Genomic DNA, 13,472 nt, shown 5'->3' with positions numbered 1-13,472 from the left:
TCTTTCAGAAATGAGAGCAATCTAGCAAGTGATTTAAGAAACACTTAAATTACTGTAAAACAAACAAACAAAAAACAAACAGAAGTGTACTGTTTTTCCAAAATTAATGATGACAGTTAACAGCAAACTACTGATGAAATCAAGTTTAAGCAGTTCACAAAGCACTGCTTGCACTTGGTTTACTTAATTATGTCTAATTATTGTTCTTAGTTTCTATTACATATTTAATATACTACAATTTGTGACACATTGCTGCGATTGACTAAATGTTCACAATTCATAAAGATGCCTTTTAACCTTTATTGTTTTAAGTGTTTTAGTCGTTTATGCCTTTTAAATGTTACATGGAGTTGTCAATTATTAAATATTTAAGACACATCCCACAACCAGGAACTTTCAAGGAACATTCAGAGAACCTTCAGGGAATGCTCTTGTTGCCTGGGATTGTTATTTATGGTAAATATCCGCATTTAACAGTAGTTTCTTTACATTTTAAAAGACAAAAAATGTGCCTGTCCCAGCCGGCTTAAAACCATCTTTTTTTTTTTTTTTTTTTTTTTTAATGAAAATGTAATTAAATATAATTATATAAATTTAAATATTTATATAAATATAAATATAATGTAAATTTACATAAAGAATTTTGTAAGAAAATGTCAAAATACTGTCAGAAAACTAGTAATTCAATTTCAAATTGCAGGAATCTACAGTTGATATTAGTTTAGTGTAGTGCGAGTTTTTATATCTAACTTTACATAAACATCTTGTATATTTGAAATATCTTTAAAGCTAAATAAGTATTTACACCTTTAAAATTTGTGAATTTACCTCTGAAAGAAGCAAAACTGCGATTATTGCACAAATACATTTACAATATTTATTGTGATAAAAAGCTTATTTTAAATCATACCAAGCATAATATGATTTTTAAAAATATTATTGAAATGTAACTTTGCCATAAACAAACATTTCTATGTTACATTGTTTGAGTGAAGTTTTGCATTTATCTCAAGAACAGACCTCATTTCAAATGAAAGACATGCACACATAGATTCATTATCCGGTGACTTGGAAGAGTTTTCTACTTTACCTTGCAGCCAGGAGGATTCAGCAGCAAACCACTCCAACGGTCTGAACACAGGACGAAAAAATTCCTAATTTATATCTCCTGCTTATCTGAAACATTTGAGGCGTGGAGCACAAATATCAGTCAACTGATATCGACTGGTTGCTCCTGATGGAGGGTGATGTTTGTGCAGATTGTGGTGTTTGAGAAGGCAAGGGCTTTAACTGGAAAAATAAATGAGGTCAGATTAGATCTGGAAATGTCAAGCAGCCACACCTGTGCAGTGGCTGAAAAGATCACTGAAGGCAGCCAGAATGTGTCGTAGCAATGTTTGCCAACAGCTCTCGCAAAATGAAAGCTTTTGATAAAACAAAAGGGGGGCATAAGTCAAGGGCGTCAGTCTGTGTTGAAAATTTTTGGTCTCAGATTGAAAATTAAAATTAAATTATCTTCAACATGTGCAATCTTAAGCAGAGCTGGACCTGAGATTTTGGTGGCCTGAACATGATTTTGCACTAAAGTCCTACCAGTGAAACCACAAAACCAAAGACAATGATCTCAGGTCAAGTCAGGTCATCATTGAAAAACAATAAAAATAAAGTATATTAAAAACAGCTGCTTCCCAAAAGTTCTTTCCAATAAAAAAAAGGTCACAAAGAAACATAACAAGTTTAAATATTTGGGTTAAGACCGTGTAGTGTTGATACTGGTGTGATTTGAACTGTTCATATACAACATCATCATCCCACAGCAGCTAGTGGAAAAGCTTCAGCTGCTAAAGGTAGACAACAGTATCTGTAACTGGGTCTACAACTTCTTGACTTAGCAACAGCAGACAGGGTGGGCAGCCACATCAGAAGACCATCAGAGTGAGCCCTGCTTGAGTTCATGGTGCAGTTCCCATAACCTCGTCCTCAATGTGGACAAGACCAGTGAGGTTGTTCTTGACTTCAGGAGGGCTGGCAAACAGGATCATGCACCACTAATCATCGACAGGACTGCTGTGAAGAAGGTCAGCAGTGTGAAGTACTTGGGGGTTCACAGTGATGATAACCTCACTCCAACAGTAACACCTCAGCAGTCCTCAGAAAAGCTCAGCAGCAGCTTCACTCCCTCTGCAGACTCAGGAAAGCAGGCCTTCCCATCACACACCTCACCACCTTCTACAGGGGCACCGTTGAAAGCATCCTGACCTATGGCTTCACCACCTGGTTCGGATGCTGTTGCGCCAAGCACAGAAAGCGGCTAAACAGACTGGTCAAGACAGTCAGCAAAATCATTGGTGGCCCACTCCCCTGCCTGATGGAGCTATACCAGCAGTGCTCCATCAGTAGAGCCACCTCCATCATCATGGACCGCTCCACCCCTCCCACCACATCTTCTCCCTTTTGCATCAGGTTGGAGATACCGCAGCATTAGCTGCAAAACTAGCTGGAAGCTGAATAGCTTCTTTCCCCAGGCTGCAAGACTTATAAATGGACTGTCCCCCATCCCCACATACACACCCACACTCACCTTTGACAGGTAGTCACCTGTCAAGCCAAGAGACTTATGCACTTTGAGAGATTGGATTGTATTTTATCTGATTGTGTGACTATTTATTAGTTTATTGTGATGTTTAGATTTTATTATGATGTATAACATTTTAGTGATGTTTCCATTGAATTGCAGTCACTGATTGAGAAACGACTGAGAAATTCTTTCTCTTGTATATGAAAATGTACAGAAAAATGACAATAAAATCTTTGAACCTTGAACCTTGAGTAAAATACATATGTGAGATTAAAATCCCACCAAAACTGCATAAAATATTCATTTACATGACTTCAGCACATATTAAAGCAGATACCCTACAATGTAATAAAAATCAGAAATTAAACAAACTAATTTAAATATTAAGGGTCAGACACTAAACTGAAAAAAAAAATCAATAAAATAATCTGTCAAAAAAAAATGGCAGCAAGTGTGCCAGAAAACACGATAGAATGCTGTCAAAAACTGTTAAATCTGTGTAAACAACTGCAAGTATCTGTAAAATAATTATTATATGTAAATTATATGTAAATACAAATAAGTCAGGAAATGGGGTTTTGGACTGTGATGTTTTTAATCCATCTTCTGTTGCTTTCCACCAGAGGGCGTCCTGGAGAACTCCTGCTGTGCTAGGGCTCATTCCCTGCAGGTGTGTTCTCCACAAACCTGCAATTCATCAGGCTCATTACTCCGTGGATAAAAGGAGCTGGTTGCCAGTTACTCATTGCTTGAGTGTCAACCTATGTGGTTGATGTCAAGTCTCCTCCCGAGTTTTCCTCGTGCTTCTTCCTGAGCCTACGAATAATTGTTTTTCTCCTTCTCCGAAGGTTTTTCCTGTGTACCCGCTCGGCTCTGGTCAGGTTGTGGGGAACCACATGCCCTCACATGTGGTTCCCCACAACCTACCTGCGCCAGACCCGAGTTTTCTCCGTGACTTCCTGGATCATCTGTTCAAGACTGGTGACGCTCCTGCCTCTCACTCACTCCACTGTTTGACCACCGTACCATCCGTCTGCCCAAGCCGTCTACAACCCACATCGACGTCCCCACCTGGATCAAGCTCATCGTTGCACATTACCAACCTCTGCAAGAAACATGATTTTTCCAAACTCCGTTTCTTCACAGTGTTACTCTGCATGTGGGTCAGAAACCTCAACAAAACCATGACAATATATATATTATCAGATTTGTAAAACACTGTTATTTTATGGTCAAATACTGTGAAAGAAAAAATGACTAATTGTAAAAATACAGATTTTTTTGTCAGTGGACATTATGTACTCGTTGGATGCGTTACTGGTCCATTTGTTAGTTTTTACATAAGCAGTATTTTATTGCCACTGCATATTGGAATGTAGCTGACTGTAGCTATTTTATATACTTTTGAGTCATTTTCTGAAAACTGAGCATCATAACATATACAAACTGATTTTTTTTTTTAAAAATATATATATATTAAGCAACTGTATTGACAAAGTAGTGCAGTCAGTGTTGTGTAGTGAAAGTGAAGCTTATTAAACTTGAATAAAACAGAGCTTTTTTTAAAGCTAAAAATTTTATTTTTAAAAACATCAAGACACTGTTATTCAATTTGAACTTGCAAGAATCTTCAGCTGATATTAGTGTAATATGAGTTTTCACATGTAACTTTACATAAAAATCCATTTTATGCTATTTTACATTAGACTTGTAAGTTCAATTATATTTTTGTAGGTTATTGATTTTTTGTGTTTGTTTTTTTTAAACAAAAATGCAGAAATAAAAAATTATTTTAAGATTTTGTTTTTTCTTTAGAGTGCAACCGCCAGTGTTTTAAAGGAATATTACAGGACAGTTTGTTACAGTGAAAGAAAAGTTCTGCACTTATCTCAAGAAAATGTAAGCTTTATAAAACTGGAATAAAGAGATCAAAATAGGAACAAAAGTCATTTAAAAACCTCAGCAATTTAGAACTTGATCCTAGAAACGGAGAGTTGCTGTTCCACTGAGCAGCGGTGGGTGGCAGCAGAGCGCCGGTGCAGCATCAACTCTGCGGCAAAACGCAAGGAAGACGACGGAGAAGTAAAGATGGCTGACAACAGCTACACGGAGGAAGCAAAAGTGGATAAAAATGTTGCTTCTGGGGAATCTGTGATGGTAGTCACCATGGAAACGACCATAAGAGATAAGAAAATTGCGATTTCGAAGGATTCTTCTGTCGTCCAGGTGCGCTTACTGACTTTTCCAGCACCTGACGTTCATTGTGCGAGCCGCAGCTGGCTAGCTTTAGCAGATGATGCCCGAATTTACTGGTAAACGTTATTTGCATGCTAACTTTTAGTTCAGAACGTAAGCTTGTTCCAGATCAACTGGCGATCAGATCAACTGGCGACACTAGCGTTTATGAGACAGATGTTTCGTAGGCGTGGCTTTTTCAGGACCCCTTACCAACTAACCAGGAAGTAAACAATTTGACAATATAGTCACTTAAAGTGAGATTTCTGCTGTGTTTTTCTTTTCGGTCTTGACAAATATATATAGAAACAAGAGCCTTCTAATTCTAAAAGTCAGGCCGCTGTTGAGCTCGATGAAGAAAACTACGTGAGCGCAGTCGGAACCGATGGAGCTGTGATCCTAACCCTCCTAACCCTCCAGATGATCCGTATACAAATTTATCCCGACCAGACCTGTGTGTGCGTGTGGCGATAAAGATACTACATAAAGAAGACCTCGTCGACAAACGTAAACATCACTAGTTTAAAAAAATCTATATCCATGTCAATAGCATCTATAGACAGTAAAACCAAACATGCTGACCAAAATAAAAAACACAGATTTTTCAGGTCCGGTGTGAGGATTCGAAACCACATCGTCCAGATGAAAAAAATGCAAGTTCGGCGATCTATTAACTATGCCACCGATTGGCTTGAACAAGGTTTGTTCTCATTCCTATAGGTCATTTCCATTCTGTCAGGTGTTTAACACCTGGTGGTTCTTCAGAAACACGCCCAGATCAACTGGTGATAGTCACAACTTAACACAGACACACACTGCCTGTTTAATAACGACACACAAAACATATTACAGTCTGACCAAGCAAAACACACGACATAGAAGCACACTGTGTTGTGTTGTGTTGTGTGTTCGTCTGTACATTCAGTGTCAGAGATCCAGAGTAGAACTTCACGCTTAACTCAGGTTTGTTCACTGAAACACACACAGCAGCCTTCCACCACAACAACACGCAGCATAACATTAGTTTATTATTTTTATTTATTAGCCACGTTGTCAGACCTCCTCACTGAGAAAACACTACAGACATGTCCAGTCCTCCACGTCCTAGAATGTAATGCCACATAATCTGAACCACTGACAATATTTTTTTCTGTCACTTCTTACAAAACACAATGAATAACTGTGAACACTTCACAAACTTGATTCTCATTCCTACTCAACCAAAACACTGCATATCTTCAGCACACAGTCTGGACATGTGGAGGTCACATCGTGGCTGGAGTGTGATCTGTATGTTTGAGAATATTTTTATTTAATGACATGCTCCTGGTCCTCTTTGGTCTACACAGACACTGAAGTGATCCTGCTGTCATATTTCTGACAGGAATATCTAACGTTCAGATTTACAGCACCGGTAGGCGCCTGTAGCTCGTTGTGTAAAGCGAATAAAACACAAATATAATGGCTTTTTGATGGAAGTTCCAGTCCATTGGCTGCGTGTGTTCGCGATTAACATCGTTTGAAATTACAGATCACGACATGGAGGGCCGAACGTATTTGTAGTGTTTTCTTCATGAGTTCTTCTGACAACGTGGCCTCCGTTTGTTCTGATGATTTTATCAAACCAAACTAATGCTGTACTGTGTGTGTTTCGGTGAACAAACCTGAGTTAAGCGTGAAGTTCTGCTCCATATCTCTGGATGTTAAGTTGTGACTATCACCAGTTGATCTGGACGTGTTTCCTGAGTAATCACCAGATGTAAAATATCTGGCTGAATGGAAACGATCTCTATGGATGAAATTAGTCAGAAGTGAAAAAGTAGCATAACTGAGCTGATTGGTGGCACAGTGCGTAAAGCACGGGATTCGTATTTTTCATCTGGACGATGTGGTTTTGAATCCTCACACCGGACTTGAAAAATACGTGTTTTTTATTTTGGTCAGCATGTTTGGTTTTGCTGTCTGTAGATGATATTGACATGGATATAGACTTTATTAACTAGTGATGTTTACGTTTGTCGACGAGGTCTTCTTCATGTAGTATCTTTATCGTCACACGCACACACAGGTCTGGTCGGATAAATCTGCAAGCGGATCATCTGGAGGGTAAATACAGCAAACACTGTTAGTTCACTTGGATCGCCAGTTAAACTGGAACGTGTTTCTATCTCATCGTCGGACTGACACCACATACGATCACAAGTTAATCTGGTGGAGACTGTGACTCCACCACGGCTCAGCGATGTTTCCACTCCACCGGGTGAAGCGCTCTTCAAACTGTGTATTTTACTTGTAGGCTGAATAGCCTTGACTCACAACAGAGCACGAGCGATAAGTGGAACCAGTGTTAAAGCTGACAGCAAGAACATTTTGCAAGAGTTTATTGACGTTTGTGTTTTTTGAACAGGTGTCTCCACAGTCACCTACGATCTATATTGCCGCTGTAACAGCTGCCTCGCTGACTGAATATTGCCAGTTGATCTGATCGCCAGTTGATCTGGAACAAGCTGTGTCTGTCTACGTGTTGTTTTTAATCTTCATGTATGTATGGTGGGCTAAGTTAGCCATGTCCCTCTATGTTTAGGACCTCCCAGTGCATTACATTTGTGTAGCGACTCGGTCTCAGAAAAAAGATAATGCTTCGATCTCAGTCCTGAGGGGAAATGGAATAACGTTCATCTTTAACCGTTAACAAGCAGCGAGATGAATGTTTCAAGGTAATTACATGGTTTAACGGTTGTATACTATCTGTCCGCAACAATAAAATGTTTGTCAGGGTCCAAAGCAACGTTTAGAGTCCGTGTTTTCTAAAGACTGTATTCAACTGTTGGATGAACAGGGAACTATGAATCCCCTGAAAGACAATCCATTGGTCCGGCAGAAACAGTTACATATCACCAAACACACACATGACAGCTGTTTTTGAAAAATGCATGCTGGGTTTATTTTTTAATTTTTTAATTAAAATAAATAAATAAATCTAAGTAAAATAGATTAAAAAATGACTTACCATAAGACAACATGAAAAACTCACTGTGCAAAGTACTCAAAGGATGAGTCCTGAGTTGAGTCACTGCACAGCACTACTGAACAGTTTTTGCTAAATGGATGGAAAGTACTGTATTGAAATATCTTTTCAAGTAAGTGCACTTATACTTGACTTAAGTATTTCCGTTTTATACTACTCCACTGTATTTCAGTGGCAAATATTGTACTTTTTACTTCAGTACATATATTAGACAGCTGTAGCTGCACATTTAGCATTAAACAATTATCCATTATCTATACACCACTTCATCCTCACTAGGGTTGCGGGGGGCTGGAGCCTATCCCAGCTGACTCAGGGTGAAGGCAGGAGACACCCTGGACAGGTCGCCAGTCTATCACAAGGCTACACTTAGAGACAGACAACCAAGCACACATTCACACCTACGGACAATTTAGAATCACCAATGAACTTCAACAGCACCTTTGCCTCGCAGCAAGAAGGTCACCAGTTTGCGTGTCGGTGAGGACGCCCGGGTCTTTTTGCATGGAGTTTGCATGTTCTCCCCGTGCAGCGTGGGTTCTCTCCGGGTTCTCAGGCTTCCTCCCACAGTCCAAAACCATGTTGAGGTTCATTGGTGATTCTAAATTGTCCGTAGGTGTGAATGTGAGTGTGTTTGGTTGTCTGTCTCTTAGCGTAGCCCTGTGATAGACTGGTGACCTGTCCGGGGTTTCTCCTGCCTTCGCCCTAAATCAGCTGGGATAGGCTCCAGCCCTCCGCGACCCTAATGAGGATTAAGCGGTGGATAGATAATGGATGGATGTATTTTTAAAAAGATATTTCACATTGTAATGATACAGAAATTAGATGTTATCACACTTTCATCTGAATTGGTCATAGTTTGGTTAATCTTTCAATCTAAAAATCTCATATATGACATTATATTGTATCTGTCACAAGGCATATTTCAGTAACTGCAGTGAAATTAGTGTTTGCTCAGTTTCCTCTAAAGCCAGAATCTTACATTACTGACCACCGACAGGTAAACTTATCTGACTGGGTGTAGTGCTGTTTGACCAACATTACTCAGCCAGTCTAGGTGTTGATAACGATAGGTCACACTTTGATACTGTTCTGTGAAACTGTTTGCTTGCCTTTTACGCTGTGACTGATGGCATAACTTCGATTGCTTTTTGTGGAGTGATGGATTAACTTGTTTTAAGACTCCCGCAGCATGGAGCCTGGTTTCAGTTGCTTACCTCCAACATTAAATGAAGGACGCACTGCAGAATTGTGGCAGCTTAATAAGCTATTTCAGTGGAAATCATGGCATCCCTGGGGCACCTCTGCAGCAGCACATCTTCATTTGTTATGCTGTGTTGTGACACATTTTACATTACATTTTACATTTTACCTTACAGGTATTGGGATTTGGATATTGCAATTTTCGCTAATAATTCAATTAGAGCTAACAGTTGTCATCTGATAAAACAACTTTATTTAAGAATAGGCACAAAGTTGACACAGCAGAAACTAAAATAATTGGAAATTCATTTTGACACAGCCCCCGTCTTCAAAAAGGGGTCACAAGAAATTGATGTGACTCCTGTAAATTCACTTATAAGTTTTTTGAATCACTGACACACAGTGAATGTGTGTATTTTTTTGGAATCGCTGTGCAGTTTCTTACTTCATCCAATTTGTAATCTGCTCATCTTTCATTGGTCCAGTTTAAATTGGACGTATCCAAAAGGTTCAACGCCAAGCGGGATCAGCTGGTGTTGATATTCAGCAGAAAGATTCTGAAGGACACTAAGACTTTAAACCAGCACGACATCAAAGATAGGCTCACTGTTTATCTCGTTATCAAGGCTGCCCCAAAGTAAACGCAAATCATGAGTTGTGTGCAGGTTAAGAGGCAAAGCTCAACCCTGGGAAGTGTTATTGAACGATGGTTGCTTTCATCTCTGCAGGTCGACAGGTGGCAGCACATCTCTGAAAAGTTCCAATTCTGAAGCAGTTCGAGAGAACATCAGCAGAACCAGCCAAAATGTATCAGGAGGCACAAGTCAGACACCAACATAAGCTGCTAATGCAACAAGTAAGAAGGGTTTCGTTTAGATTCTTGTATTTCTGATTTCTACCACGTAGAGTTAAATGAGGCAATGGAGGGAGCACAAGATGATTAGAAGCCACCAACTTTAACTTTTAACACATATAAGAATTTCAAGTAAAATTCTTGTATGTGAAATATAATAAACAAATATTGAAATTCCACCAGGTAAAAGGAAGGTTTTCATTCATCCCGTCAACATTTTAATAAGTCAGGTGGGGTTTGTTGTGCACCATAAAACATTAAAACCTCAGACACCGTACATATTATGACCTTTCACTTGAAAAAAATATGCAAAAAAACAAAAGCAGATTTGACCATAAATACAAAATTTGACAGGCAAACTTTTGACACATACAGAAAAGTAAAAAACTGTCAACACATGTCCTGCATTTAGGGGATCTAAAAAGTACATTACACAGCAAGACATTGTTAAAAAGCGAATAAATTCCCTGTTAAGATACCTGCCAGGAACTGAGATGCAGCTCTCCTCCTCCTCCTCCTCCTCCTCTTCCTCCTCCTCGTCTTCCCCCAAGTTGATGAGACAGATGTTTGCAGACAGTCCTTAGGTGCAGCAGGTCCTGCAACCAAATCCACACGCCTCTTCCCTGAGCTCGTGTGACAGGTCAGAGCAGAGGCTTCACCATAGGAGCCTCTTAGAAGCATCACATTGACAGCATGTGTTAAAAGCTGCAAAGGTCCGGCAGAGTGTTTAGGTATCACTCCATCATATAAGTGTTTCCAACTCTCATGTTTGTTCTCATCCTCACTGTTATCCTTCTGTTTGCAACTTGATCAGGTTAAATGTGCAGGAATTACAACTGTACCCAACATAAGACACTCTTCATCTGAATTACAAATATACATAAGAAGCTGGTATTTGCAGAATATTAAATCTAATTATTTTATAATAAAATGACAACAGACTCTCAATCGACTAAATTGCACCTTCCCATATTTATATGATTTCTGAAAATAGAACTTTATCAACTTCTGCACGAGAACCATTGATGAATTAAACTATTGCTGCCACTGATAACTATTTGCACTATTTTACAGATAAGTCAAAAAATTTAGATGATTAACTTGATTCCAAAAAAGTGAAATAACCATTTAATTTAAGTTTGTTTTTATTGTGACAAACTCTATGCCCTTATAAGATGCAGCACAGTATGACATGGAAACAAGGATTTAAATATTTAAGTGAAAAACTGAAGAGTTAAAGTGAAAAGTCCAACATGAAATAAATGAACACGGTTTATTATTTAGGTCAGTTGTGCAACTACAAAAGAAAGTTTCAAGATTCTTTTGAACCCTTAACAAAGTCTGTATATGAAGCGTTACATGGACACAGTGGATATTTTGCAAGAACAGAGCAGCTAAAGAAACTCACTTTCTCCTTATTGTTTAGTCATTGTCTGACTTCAGTTGAAGCTTTGAGTTCAGTGAAAGTACAGCTGAATTCACAGCTTTCACCGTTTGGTGAGTTTGTCGGACAACATTATAAAATAAGGATTTCAACTACATACCAGCATTATTTTTTTCTTCTTTTGTTGCCTGACAACAGAAACAGAAAAATCTTTACATGAGAACAGCTTTATTCTGCACAGAGAGCAGGAGGGAAGTTAACAGGTTCTCTTGGGGTGTTGGGGTTGTGCTGTCCAAACTGTGCACAGTGTACAACCAGAAGCACTCGGAAGCTTTGCTCTTCGGAAGCTTTTACACTAAACTGAGTCGAACTTTACATCTGACCAATGATTGGAGCCAAAAATCGCTGATGCCACGATGTACCAGTAGTGCTGTGATACTGTTATAATGAACAGAAGCTTTAAGAAAACAATAAAAACATGCATTGATTTGAAGTATTGAAGTCACATTTATGCCAGCTAGCAATAGATATAACACAGACAAGTTAGCTGCTGTTTTTAGATGATCTGCCATGTTGGTTGTTAAGCTGTGATACACAAGCTGTAGCAAGCTGACTTTTTAACAGAATGCAGAAACACTGACAACTTCTTGGACAAAGCTCAGTAAAGTTTGAAAAGTTAAAGCTAGCAGTCTCCATCAGGTTGGGCCAGTTCAAAGTTGTGAAAAGGCGGGGTTGTTGGCAGATAGTCTCCATCACTGAAAACGATGGATAAATCCTGCAATGCTATTGAACTAGAGCTTTTCTCCTTATGAAAGTAACACCTGAAACAATGAGACAGCAATGAGAAATTTGTCGAATGAGAGCATACTGACCAACCAGTCAACTAGGAGACTAGATAGCCAGTACAGGCTGGCTTAGATTAGGTGCCAAAGTTTACTCCTGTGATTGGATCTTCCCATCCACCTCGAGGAGGTCTTCATTTCAGTTAGCAGCTTGCTTCTCCTTCTCTTCGGCCTCCTCCGCTCTCCCTGGTTTTGTCATTTGAATCCGTTTTCCCCCAGCAGTTGATAGAGTTGGCAAGAAATCCCACACTGACGCAAGAAATGATGTGTAACTTGGTGCAGGCAGTGAGCAGCCCTGAGAGCATCCCCATAGTTTCTAATGCTGAATGTTTGCAGCATGATTGTAATCTATGTGTACAAGATACAAACAAACATGAGCTGTCAGGACCTCTACAGGCTCAACAGTTCACCTGTGTCATGTTTGTTACCGAACAGATGCTGAATCCTGAAACACTGTCGATGCTGACCAACCCCAGAGTCTGCAGGCGTTACAGGCAGAAGTCCCAGGTTTGATGTCCAGATACCAGCTGCACTTCTGATGTGCATTACCATTTATGTCATTCAAGACAAGGAACTCCAGAGCATTTTTCACGTCAGCCAACTGTTTAAAATCAGTTTGTGCAAATGATTCAATTTCACAGTGCAGTATTTACAGGCATCATCTGAGTCTACACACTTGTGTGGATTTTTAACATGTCCTTCCACTCTCCAGTTGGCTTCCTGGACATCTCCCAGTTCCTCCAACCACAGGGGTCAGCGTCCCTGCAGAAAACCCTTCCCCTTCTGACCCGGCAGCAACTGCCTCACAGATGTTTTCAGACAGAGCACCATTAGTATGTTTCATGTTATCGTATTTGTTGTGTTTTTGTTTGTTTTTTTTTAATTTAAGCACAAGTTATTATCTTCATAGTTAAATAGCGTTGATGTAGGTTGGAGCCTCATCACTTTTTTTTTTTAATGATTATTTTTCTGGCATTTTTGCCTTTATTACATAGGGCAGTGTCAGAGTGAGACAGGAAAGGGGGGACGAGCTGCAGCAAACTGTCATGAGCGGGAGTCCAACTCACGACCGCTGCGTCAGGGAACTACAGCCCCTGTTTATGGGTCACCTGCTCAACCAGGTGAGCTCTAGGGGCGTCTGGAGCCTCAACATTTTTAATTCTCCGTGTTACTGGGACAACTAGATAGCAGCACATTTAAATTTGTTAGAAATGTGCATTTTTGCAATTTGTACAGTAAAACATTAGGGAACTATTCGTAGCATATTTGTTTTATATAATTATTAATAATTTTGAGTGTAACCCTTACATGTGGTAATAAAACAGTTGTAGCCAAAATAAGCACTAATC

Source organism: Stegastes partitus, unplaced genomic scaffold, assembly GCF_000690725.1.
Source record: "Stegastes partitus isolate 25-593 unplaced genomic scaffold, Stegastes_partitus-1.0.2 Scaffold570, whole genome shotgun sequence".
NCBI classification, from domain to species: domain Eukaryota; kingdom Metazoa; phylum Chordata; class Actinopteri; family Pomacentridae; genus Stegastes; species Stegastes partitus.
This window is presented reverse-complemented; position numbering follows the sequence as displayed.